Here is a 13,375-nt window from a genome sequence, read left to right on the forward strand (position 1 = left end):
CTGACGAAGATTTAAGTACTTGAAGCCTTTCGAGTCCACATACTTCCATATATCTTCTAAGGAAGACAGTGAAGTAACGTATCCCTGGGTGCATCTTACGTTCTTTAGTCGTAGAAAGCTATCTTTTTTTTTTAAATGCAGCTTACTCATATATGGTAGGAATGAACAAAAAGACAATTGGTATGGTACTTTCGGACCCTATATTGATTTTTGCTGTGGTTTTGGACTGAGGATGAAGGAGCTCAGATTGGGACATGATAAGATGCCAGTGTCCAAAAAGGATGATGTGATGCAAGAAGTACCTGTAAAGAAATACGGTCTTAATGGGGCCCACCACATACTGTTAGAAGGCAGTACTTTTCCACCAGAAAAACGATCCTCTATGGCCCAGAGCATGGGACCAATGACAGCCTATCTGTGTATGCTCCGATCCGAGGGAATATATAGAGACAAGTGGGCCTCAGCAGTGAAAAGAGCCTTCAATCATATACCTATAATTGATGACATCATCGAAGTGACAAAAGGTCAGAGAAAAGCAGCTGATGTGAGCACTATGACAGGCCTTCTCGCAGAAATTTGCCTAATCACTACATCTCGTCAAGCAACTAGAGCTTTCTTCCCTTTAGCCATGATGCATAGTTCAAGCAATATTGTGAATATTTCAACACAACTGGATCGGGAGCATTTTATACATATAAGCTAGTCTGTGGACAACCTTGGACATTAACAGGAGCAATGAAAGAAGAAGTAGCATCGCAAATTGTGTTCCATTCAATCTTTGGGACTTTTAAAGAAGACTTAAGCATTCTAAGTGAAATCACAAATGTGTCTACTTGGTTCACTAGAGAAGAGTTCGGAAAATGCTTCAGAAAGGGTGACAAGATTGATACATTGGTAAGAGCCAATTTACCCGTGTTGAAGTACTACGCGAAAATGTCTTGTGCAAATCAAAGTGGACTTTTAACAGGGGTATACAACCAGGTGTCTTCGATTCCTTGCTTTAGTGGAAGAAGGGTCCAAAAGTTTGGATCGGATTTCTTCGAACATATAGAGAGAAAAGTGATAGTTGGATCAACTGGAAAGAGCATCTCTCAAATAGTGTCATCATTGTCAATAATACTCGATGATCTAAGGAAAAGAGTAAATGAGTTACAGGGAAGCTTAGAAATGGGTACCACAGAATGGAGAAACATGAGTGATCTGTCACTGGGGCAGCCAGGGACTGAGATCAGACAGGTAATTTCTGGCAGAGGAATCTATTTTATGGGTAAGCCTGTGTCAAGGAAGATCTGAATAAAGTGCAAATAATATTCTTTTTTTAATTGTCCTTCTGAACCGTATGGGTAATCATGTAAATACTTTATTTTGTCGTCAGAATATATGTTTTTTGTTCCCCCCCATCGTTCCAAGCCTTGTCGTGGCCCCCCCCCCCCATCGTTCCAAGCCTTGTCGTGGCGGGGGGGCTCAGTACCTGGGTTGCAAACCAGCATCTTGGGGAAGCCAATATGGAATAAACACGCGCCGCTCCCAATTCGTTTTAAATAAAACTATACGGGAAGTGGCCCCGGGGTAGGCATGTTATACAGGAGCGCGGTGGTGTGTCGCCGTATCCGATCTTCCATGTGAATATGCCTGTATGCGAGAAGAAAGAACACCGTGTACTGCTGAGGGGGTCTTTAGAAGACCAGGGGCTGCAATGCAGCGGTGGATGGCGGTCAGCGTACCGCGGCGCGACGGACTTAGCGGGAGGATATCTCTTGTTGGGTAGCGGGGCTTTGGCCCCCCGTCGGGCAAACTGTTACCTCTAGCGTGTGACGTTGTCATGTCTAGCGGCACGCTAGAGACCAGGGGGCTCGCTTTAACCGGCCGGCCCGAGAGGAAGGTGACCTCAATAAAAAACCCCTCTATTTCGGCGTTGGGCACTTGTCACATACCCAGTGTCACTCTCACAGCATATACGAATCTAACGCCACCTCTCTAGCTAAAATCCAACAAGCTGTTCAGGTTACAAAGCGTGCAAAACAATTATACAATACATGCATACTCTCGAAAAACATAACCCTCCTTCTGGTGCAGTCGGGTAAAAACCAATAAGATTTTTAAAGGATCAGCTGCCAAATAATAGAAATTAAAAGACAGTACATACCTGAATTGTCAATAGGTTCAATCTGGGAGAGTATTGCTTCATTGTCATTTTTTTTTTTCAGATTTCTTTTTAACATCAGTATTTGAATTTATATGGTAAGGAAATTCAAGTAACATTGCATCAGGGAGTGGATCTGCATTTAAATTTTTCAATGGTACTGCAGACTTTTTTAAGCGATTCTTTTTCTTATTGAAAGCTCTGTCCTCAAAATGATTACCGCACACATATTTCAATGTATGCAATTTCTCAATATAGACCGGGAGATACTGACACAAAATTTCGAGTCATTTGTAACAGGATGGCGGTTCTACAGGGGTCTTAGTACGCAATGACAAAAAGAAAAACGATGGCGTGAACGCTGGTACCGGCGGCTTAGTCGCGTGGGCGTTAGTCGAACTCGTCGGAAAATAGCGAAAGTCAAACGATTTGTAACAGTATGGCACTTATTTTTCCTGTAAGTTTGAGGATCAACAAATATAAATACAAAATTTCAAAGATCTAAGTGTTGGAAATCCTCACTTATATAAATTAATAATAAATTAAGTTTTCAAGTTTAACAGCACTTTTTCCCCCTACTAGAAGTATGGCAAATATAATAATGGTCACATTTTATCAAATACTCTCCAAAAATCCAAATGCAATACTGGTACAAAAAGTTTGGCGAAATAAAAATTTTTTGCAGATTTTCGGCGGTATGGCGACCATTTGGAATCGTCCGAAAAGTATGGCATGGCGATTTTCGTAAATGGCTGCACGACGATAGTTACCTGTGCAAAAGTTAGCCTGGTACAAATGGTTGAATGATTGTTTTATTTAAATCAACACATTCGCGTCGGTATGGCGGGCTGTAAGTCACACCGGAAAAGTATGGCATGACACTACCGCCTACTACTTTTTTATGGGCTATCGGTAAATTCTAAAATTTTTGTGTTACAAATCGTTTGACTTTCGCTATTTTTCCGACGAGTTCGACAAACGCCCACGCGACTAAGACACCGGTACCAGCGTTCACACCATCATTTTTCTTTTTGTCATTGCGTACTAAGACCCCTGTAGAACCGCCATCCTTGTTACAAATGACTCGAAATTTTGTGTCAGTATCTCCCGGTCTAATAGGTACATATGTTAAATCTTCTTTACCCACATACTTAACCCACTGCCTGCATCTGTAAAATATTTTTAAATGTCATTCCATTTTTCATGTTAGGCTATACTGGGTTTTCACGAACAAACATGGCGTTTTTACTGTACCTTACTACAGTTTTAGTCAGAAATTGTTAGTAGCTCTAAAAACAACATTTTAGAAGAAAACTATTGATTGTAGAAAAAAAAATACAAGAAAAAAAAGCAATTATTTTGCTTTGTTCTAGATAAATACATTATAAAATGTGATATTTTTCGAAAAACAAAATACTCAAAAGAATTTTGCCCCTGATCCCCGTAGTTATCGATAGTTACGTCACACTAGTAGGTACACAATATAATGAAAATTTAAATACCAGATTACATTCGTTTTTCGCTTAGAATACTCCATTATATTCACATATATGACTAAAAATATCTAATCCAATGTTTACCGGGCCTCATCCCCAGGGAATTTAGCCATAAACATCCTTTTTTCGCACTGCGACTGGCTCGATCACCACAGATTTCGCAAGTTATAAACCGTTTTTTCAGTGGCATTTTTATAAAACGACCTGAGTATTCAATTGACTGAAATTAATGGATCAAATTATAAAATTTAAAAATTATTTGAAGAAATCGTAACAAAAACAAACGGACATGAAATGTCAGTGAGTGACAGTTTGAGAAGAAAGAGAAACTGTACTGAGAGAGTGCGAAGACAGTATCCGCCATTAATTGCCATGTAAACTTCATACAATTTTTTTTTGTTCCTAGTAGCGCAAGTCTGAACTGAACGGCAATATGGAAAACCAATGATCTCAAAGCGCGCGTTGACGCGCGCTGACAACAGTCGAGCGCTAGTGCAGCGTTCGACGCGCATATCAATAAAACGCGCGTTAGCATGTGTACGGCCCTGAATAGTTGTTATGTAGTTGTAAACGCGCGTTATCAAAACGCGCGTTGAACGCTTGTCATCTGAACGTACCCTAATGTAAGGGCATAGAGAGCCCTCTTGAAGCATATGAAGGCAAACCTATTTGATTTTGACAGGCGACAATGCGCCCTCTGGATTTTGGGGTTTATTTTATTTTTTTTATATATTTTTGTCATATTTAGATTTTCCTAAAACCAGGAAAAATAATCAAAAAAATCTAGTATATCACGATTTTGAGAAAATGCATGTCCAGTATACAGGACATTGCCCGGTTCTCCATAAAGTAACTGTAAATTTCGATGTCCAGTATATTGTACATTGCCGAATTAAGGAATCGTTCGAGAATTTTCATAAAAGCGTTATTTATGCAATTATGAAATAAACAAAAATAAAATGCATGTGTATAAAGAAAATATTTATTATTGTACAATTTTAAAATTTAAAATGACATTATTGTTACTTATTTGGCTTCTATAAAATTGTACAAAACATAAAAAGTTTAATTATTCTCATAATATCTAAATAAAAACTTATAATATCTAATCAGTCAAACTTTTCTAAAAAAAAAATAATTTCACTTACTTGCTATGGTAATCATAAAAACAATTTCTCTTACGTACTAAACACAACCTTTGATTGCACTTAGCGCAATATACTTCAGTCTTATTTTTGGTGCAGTATTGCACCAAAAAAGGTGCAGCGACCATAGGATTCTACAAAGCGCGGCCAATGCCCTACGCCGTCAAAACGGACGCTATCATCAGTTCTACTGTTCATATATTTTCTTATAGATAATCTAGATCTCCCTTTATTTTGCAGCTCTCTGGCTAATTGACAGCGAAACAACTTTAACGGAATTTATTTTTATTTTCTTACAATTGCCGGGGTAAATTTGGTCATTTGATTTTGTACCGCATCTGTATCATACTATTTCAATACTGCTTTTAATCCATTATTCCGCAACGCCGTACAAAAATCATGGAGATAAGGGTAAAAAATCTCTACCTGTACTTTCGAATTCTCATCTGCACTCAGTTGGACAGCTTACAAGTGACGGCGTAGTGCTGAATCTTATTATTTTATGCTCTTATATCGTTCTAGATAGGTCACCTGGTGGTTGAAATGACCCATAATTTTTTCAACATGGGCCTGTATTCTATAAGTACCATATTGTGATCTTGTTGATCATCTTCTAAAAAGTCGTCTATTGGATTGTTATCTAGAAAATAGTTGTCTTATCTGGCAATGCTTCTTGTTCAATTAAGTGAACTAATAGGAGATACAACATCTTCTAGCGGAATTTCAAGATATGCTACCTGAGGACTGCCTTGATTTTCATTTTCTTGTACTTCGAATTGACTATTATAAGTATCTTGGCCAACATTTAAATCATCTGATGTGGTAATGCCAGCGGTGTTAGTTGTCTTACTTAATTGATGATGTAAAACTGACAATAATGATTCTGTTGTCTGTATAACGAGTTCATCTTGTATATTCACATCATTATAATCATCTCCCACGCCAAAAATTTATTGAAGTCGCTGTTCTATGACGTAATCGTCGGATTTCTTATTTTTCTCAGTTTACTTGCAAGCAGTCTTCCGAGCATCTCATATTCATCATTTTTCTTCTCTTTTATTAATTCAAAAGCTTCATCCATTTGACGTCGCGCTGCTCTGATTTCTTGAGGCAATCCGTCTTTCAGTTGTCTTTTATTACCATAATTTTGAGAAGATCTGTTTTGGACGAGTGGCGTTTATATTTTGCGAAGCTTCTTCTATTCCATCATTTCTACCCTCGCTTCTTTCTTGAGCATCATTGTCGGTGACCAGCGCGACTACCGACTACGCTTCGGGCAAGTACATTATATTACTACGGGGGACATAAGACGTCACCCTAAAAATATATTAATACAAAAAAATATCGATAGATATTTTCGGATTAAAATTTATGAGTACTTTTAAAAGTCTTGGTAAGCATCCTGTCGGTACTGAAGCTTGGGTTCTGCCATCTGTTTTTATCAATTTTAATAAAATGTTTCTCCATGCAATTTTCATGGGCCTGAAAAATGCGATATCTAGGGGCTGTGTTAAATGGGTTGAATTTGCTGGTAGAAATATAAATGAAATATTGTGTTGTTCACAGATTCTAATCACTTCTATTGATAAATGAGATGATAAATTGTCACCTATTAGAACTTTTTTACCACATCTGTCTTTCAAGAATGGAATAATAATGGATGGAATGGATCTTCACAAGTACTATCAATCCATCCAGATGCAGTTCTATTGAAGCGTACACCTTTAGGTCCGCCTGTAGCCCAAGTATCATAAAATATATTGTTGGCCCTATAAATTACATAATATGGAAAAGCTCTCCTGCAGCTGTACCAGCCATCATTATTGATATTGAAGATTTTGACTGATTAAGAGCTCTTTCAGGGTTCTTAGATTCACTTTATCTAAGAACCAGCGTCGGAAAATATGCTGCCTAACAAAAAAAACCGCATCTAATTCGGTTTACCTGTTAGCGAGCTACGGTGCCACAGACAGACACACACATACACACGTAGCAGCCAAACACAATACCCATCTTTTTGCGTCGGGGGTTAAAAATATAATACGACATAATATCAGCTTACCCCCCCACCCTTGGGGACTTCGATATGATCATCTGGACATGTAAAGGAATAACTGTAGAGTATAACAGACAACTAACGTTTTATCTTACACTGTACAGTACCCCTAGCACGAATCACTATCGAAAAAGTATTCGTATCGTCAACGAAAGCATTTTGTATGGGAACTTGAACAGCGCCTCTGGTGTGCGTATATTGAACTAATTTTCAGAGCACGAACAAAAAAATGAGATGTTTTGCGCGAAGTGACAGTAGTACCCACCTCAACGCTTCGCTTATGAGGCGTGCAACATGTAAGTTTCGAATCGCCATCGTATCGAATACGAAACGTAACTTAGCCGATTGTATGAAGATAGCTAGCACGAAGGCATAAAATGACGGATAGTATCGTAAGTGTCGACGGCTGGCCGAGTTTCACGAATGTTCAAAATTCACTTTAAATTTGACAGTGAGAAAACTTTCGTCGGAGTTTATTTTAAGAATAAAATTATAATTTTAGTGATTGTGGTGATATATTTTGTTAGAAAATTTTAAGATTAACAAGAAGCACCCCACAACGTAGTGCTTTTTACTATTATCTTGCAGCGCGATTGATTGTTGAAAGTAGAAATGAACAAAGAGAAACAAGGTGAGTGATTTTTTAACACTATATTTTAATAAATAAACAACAAGTTATCTTTTAAATTTACTACTACATTTGCAGAGAAATCTCAAGGAGAGCTTTACTCAGAAAGAATTTGGCAAATATTAACTTACAAAACCAGCGACACAGAATTTAAAAATAGATTTCGTCTAAGTAAGGAAGCATTTTTGTTCTTATGTCGCGAATTGAAAGAAAAATCCAGTCTAAAATCAAGTAAAAGGATCAGCCTGGAACACAAAGTAAGTCTAATAAATAAGTACCTTTCATTATAATGTGTACATTAACTAATACATACTATGTGATTATAATACACAGCTACACTACTAACTATTAACATTTTTATTTCTAGGTGCTGTGTGCTTTGTCATTTTATGCTACAGGCTCCTACCAAAGAATTGTAGGAATGGCTAAATATTTAGGCCAAACTACAGTAAGCAAATATGTGAGGGAGGTTACTGATGCTCTTGTTAACCCTTTAATCCATACTTCACTACATAGTATAAAACAAAGTCGCTTTCTCTGTCCCTATGTCCCTTTGTACGCTGAAATCTTTGAAACTACGCAACGGATTTTGATGCGGTTTTTATTAATAGGTTTATATGTATAATAACATCCATTAAATAATGGAGAAGTACTGTTATTTTTGAGGTTTCTAATGTGATGTCGTAAATAGTTACATTTTTTCCGCTTACATTGCAAACGCATGCTGAACCCTACGAGTTTTATCAAAATATTGTACTAAGTATATTATACACATTAAAAAGTTCTACAGAAAAGTCCGCGATGGTATGTCTATCTCTTATGGATAACCCACAATAACTTTTTGAAGTGAAAACTTATTTAGCGGCGTTGGGTATAAAATCTTAAACTCGCGTCAGGACACGTGGCCTGATCGAAAAAGCGTAAGACGAAGATCGAAAAAGCGTTTTTAGGCCTTATATTCCATGCGTAAGGATACCATTCCAAAATATCAAACATGCTGAACGTTAATAATCAAGTTTTCACTTCTGCCGGCTCTCCCGGAGTGCAACCCGTTTTTTTTTTTAGAAGGGGATGTATTTAGTGTGTGTTATTATTCGCAGTAATCGAATATCGTAAATTCAGCGGTTAATCTATCAATCGATCAATCTATCAATCGATCAATCGATATATCGATCGACCAATCGATCATTCAATCAATCAATCGATTAATCATTCGATCAATCAATCAATCAATTAATAATCGATCAATCAATAATCGATCAATCGATTAATCAATAATCGATCGATCAATAATTGATCAATCGATATATCGATCGATCATTTCAATCGATCATTCAATCGATCAATCAATCGATCAATCATTCGATCAATCAATAATCGATCAATCAATAATCGATCAATCAATAATCGATCAATCAATAATCGATTAATCGATATATCGATCGATCAATTGATCAATCAATCGATCGATCAATCAATCAAAATACGATCAATCAATAATCGATCAATCAATAATTGATCAATCGATATATCAATCGATCAATCAATAATCGATCAATCAATAATCGTTCAATCAATAATTGATATTTCGGAGATAACATTTGCACTTGAAAAACACATATTTGTTAACAGTTTAATACGTATACATTCAAACTTTATCCACTTTTAATATTTTTAATTATTATTTTTAACGGAGCGTAATGTTTACTTTGCGGCAGCGCCACCTAGTCCGACAAATAATGCCGTACAAGCGGTTTCTAATGATAAAGCGATTTTTACACTTTTCTGACAATCTTGACGTGGACCCAACAGCTTCAACACATGCCAAAAAGCTACGGAAAATTCAACCCATCACAGACCATCTAAGAGACAAGTTCCGCAATTTGTATAACCCCGAGCAACAAATTTCTTTAGACGAATCTCTATTAATGTGGAAGGGTCGTTTAAACTTTTCGCAAAAAATTGCAACTAAAGCTGCTCAAGTGGGGATTAAGTCGTATGAAATATGCGAATCCAAGAGCGGTTACTTGTGGGATTTTAAAATATACACTGGAAAAACCACAAATAAAGATGACGCCACGGAACATACACACGGAACTGATGAAAACACGCCTGATGGAACGACTGCGGGTATAGTGTATGATCTGATGCGTTTTGACAAGGACAACATGGCGCTGTGATGTCTGCAAAGTAGCTCTATGTATTGAGTTCTGTTTTAAACAGTACCACACCTAAAGTTGCGTATGTCATTCCTGTCACAATGTCAATAATTAACTGTCACAAATTGTCATTGATTGTTACAAATTATCATTAACAAATTATCATCAGCAAACCATGCCCCTGCAAAAAACTTATATCTGAGCGGTTAGAGGAAAAACCTATATTGAAGGATTTTTATCTAGTTTATGGTAGCAGGATAACGATCCCTTAAATTTCCGTCAGCAAATTTTTTGATGCCCTGTATTAATATAGTTACATATAATTATAAATAGGTAGGTTCATCAGACAACACTCATTGTAATATTTCAATCTAGGTAGATCTATCCCTTAATCCTGTATATACCTTAAAATTTCACCTTGAATGTGTGTTTAAGTACCTATTTAAAATATAAAAAAATCTAATGTCTTTTTTATACATTACCTCATTTTTTATAAAATAAAAAAAATAAAATAATTTGAAATAAATACCTAAATAAAATTGAAATATGTAATGTAATGAAGAAATAAAAATGTAAGCCTACTAATCATATGTTATACCGCCCTTGGGTACTGAGTGTGCCCTTGGCTTTATTTCTCCATACACCAAATTATCACTAGGACACTATAGTACCCAGTCTCAGAGGTGTACATTTTTATGAATTTACACCCCTTTCAATGGTCCTAAGGTTTATTTTAGCATTTCTTTAGCTAGGAGACATATTGTAGTGTCCAACAACCTAACTACTACTGTTGCACTCATACTAAAGTCAGCCGTACAGAAGTCCGAAAGAAGAGCAATGGCGGGAGCATTCTTTCGAGCAAGCACTGTTATTTTCAAATGCTTTTTTTTCTATTATTAAATTATACTAGCAATATATTTTTGACATAAAAATATTAAGAAATGTATTCAGTTTCAGAGATTTCATATATCTTTGATCTATACTCTATAGTCAGTGCCAATACTACAAGGAGCGTTCAAAAATGTCTCTTTCAACGTAAGTACGTCTCTTGCGGGTGAGAGAAAAAAGGGTCAAAAACAAAACGTAATAATTTCATATTTTATTCGAAATAAGACTTGTTTCTTACATAATGTAACATTATAGGCACTAACGATACTTATAAGAATAAAAACATATAGATCCATGCTACCAAATTCGTACTAAATCAATTGAAACGCAAATATGACGGAAATTTCTACAATTTTTTGGCTTTGTACTCTAATAAAATTTAAAATGGCAACAGTAATGGCTGAAATGGCTGAAAATTATTATGTAGCCTACTAAATAGTGAACAAAATAAATATAAGATTTGCTTTTCTTTTCAACATAGATTGATGAAATCACTATTCAGGCCGAAAAAGGTAACATTTTTTTATCATTTTGATTATATAATGCTAAAATACGAATCCTAATATTTTTTTTTATTTTTGTACAGATGATGACGATGAAAACATAACAGCAGACAGCTCTGACAGCGACTCTGATAATGAATCGGAAAGAGAGGAAAGTGACTCAAGCCAGAGCGAAAACGAATAAATCATATTGTTATTCTCATTATCATTTTTTATCAAGTTTATATAATAAATATTATTGATCGAGTAACTAGTTCATTTATTGCTAATGATTATTTAATTATTTAAATATGTATATAAAATTATTTGATTACATACTTATTCGTTTAAAAAATATTGATACCGAATGTTTATTTCAACTCAACTCTTATATTGAAGCGCAATGTCGAATAATTAAAGATACGTCATTTCCTCTCATAAAAAAATCAGCTAGCAATAAGTTGTGGAAAACCTAGTCAGCTGATGCATATAAATTGACACCAGCTGACGTATAATACACCATGTTGTAACCAGCTGATTATTTTTTTTCGTTGAGATATTGGTTTAGCTACAATTTGACAAATTTTAAGCTGAGAGGAAATGAATGAATGTATTTTTTTTCCTTCGTGCGTGGGAGGCTACAACCGCTCACCCCCCCAACCGAGCGCCAGCTGACGTTCACGAGGCTTTATAATCTCAATCTCTTGAGAGGAAATAATTAACCAAATTTGCACCTGGCTCCCGGACCATAACTGAAAATGTTCATCATCTAATTCGTAAAATATAATGGCTTAGCTCTTTGTGTGCACGCCATTTATTTCTATCTTAGCTTAGTTTGGCTTAGCCTAGCTTAGGTTTGAAATAGCTTAGTTTTCGGTCTGCAACCGGCATAACAGTAGAATAGATACGGCATAACGGTAGATATTCCACCGTTGAGGGAAATGTCAGACATGAACCTCTATCTAAAAGAATAAAATTATTTGAAGAGAAACAATAAAAAAGAAGACACTACGTATGTAAAAAAGAAAAAATAATAGGAACCTTATACAAAGAAAAACCGATCTTCACTACGGGGAAAACGTTGATAACCCGGATATGGATGAGGTAACTGGTAACGTTTGATTCGGCTAAAGAATCATTTCTAAAAAAATTAATAAACACTGATCAACAAAGACAATACATTGAGGAAATAGGAATCGACACGACTGCAAAGTGAATGGATGGAGCTACGAAGAAATTTGAACTAGTTCCAATTTCGGAAAAGTAATTAAAGGCCACTGCATACGTTACGGGTAAATACTTCGGACGGGACGTAAGCAGGACGGGCACGTGATTGCCTCGTTCAAAACGGGAACGTGGTGCAAACGCATACGCACCGTGGCATTGATTCGGATCTAACGTGCTAGTGTTGTGAACAACGAAAGATGGATTTTTCAATTCAAGAATTTGCTTTAATTGATATTACTCTAGATGACGACGAAGCTACGACCTGTTAGTTTGTGGTGTATTTGTGTTTAAAAAAAAAACACAAATATAGTAAAAAAAATATTTATTTTTCACAACACAACACAACTTTTATTCACAATTATTATAACACAATAATTTACTATTTAATTCACACAGTATAGAATTTAATGTATTCTATACTTTCGCCAAAACTTTAAATTGTAAGTACCTTAAAATTATAACTTTACCCCAGAACACACTCTACAATAACACCACACAGTATGCCCAACAGTACTCACCCCAAGCAACACCACTTCTTTTCTATAATCACAATATACATTTTAAGCCAATTCATCATAGTGTAATAATTATTTACGAAATATGGATAATCTATCAGGTTAAGAGTTATTTAGTTAAAATTCAATGATATAGTACAGTTAGAAAATGAAATAGACTCCTTTAAAATAGCTGACTCTTATTCGTGTGATGTTGAATCGTGTAAATCGCTGATTCCTAATTCTGAGCTCTGTTTGAAATTATTTACTCAAAATATTAGAAGTATTAAATGTAATCTGAATAGCCTACTCCCTCTTATTGTCAGGTCGAATGTGTCCTGGGATTGTATTATATTAACGGAATGCTGGCTTTTGTCTACACAAAATATACCCCATTTGGATGGATACCAATCTTTTGCATCTGCAAACAATCTGACGCAAAATGAAGGTGTCGTGGTTTATTATAAATCAAACTTAATTATATCGGTTGAAGAAAAAATAATACAGGACGCGAATTGCTTGGTTATCAAAATAAATTCTGATACCGTTGTTTTAGCAATTTATCGCCCCCCAGGTTATAAAAACGTTAGTAATTTCATACAATCATTGGATAAATTGCTACAAGGATACTCATCGACGTTAAATGTATTTCTAGTT

The 13,375-nt window shown here is 35.8% G+C and overlaps 1 long non-coding RNA gene across 1 annotated transcript; it reads left to right on the plus strand.

The window, feature by feature from the left end:
* Window positions 1-6,938: 6,938 nt before the first annotated feature.
* LOC149477347 (uncharacterized) lies at window positions 6,939-8,284 on the plus strand. The gene is made up of 3 exons (XR_016317669.1): window positions 6,939-7,076; window positions 7,142-7,725; window positions 7,836-8,284. It is a non-coding gene; the product is annotated as an uncharacterized LOC149477347 (long non-coding RNA).
* Window positions 8,285-13,375: the final 5,091 nt, after the last annotated feature.

Source organism: Colias philodice, chromosome 25, assembly GCF_061535455.1.
Source record: "Colias philodice isolate Cphi_HAF_F1 chromosome 25, ilColPhil1 Martin Lab GWU primary, whole genome shotgun sequence".
Classification (NCBI taxonomy): Eukaryota; Metazoa; Arthropoda; class Insecta; order Lepidoptera; family Pieridae; genus Colias; species Colias philodice.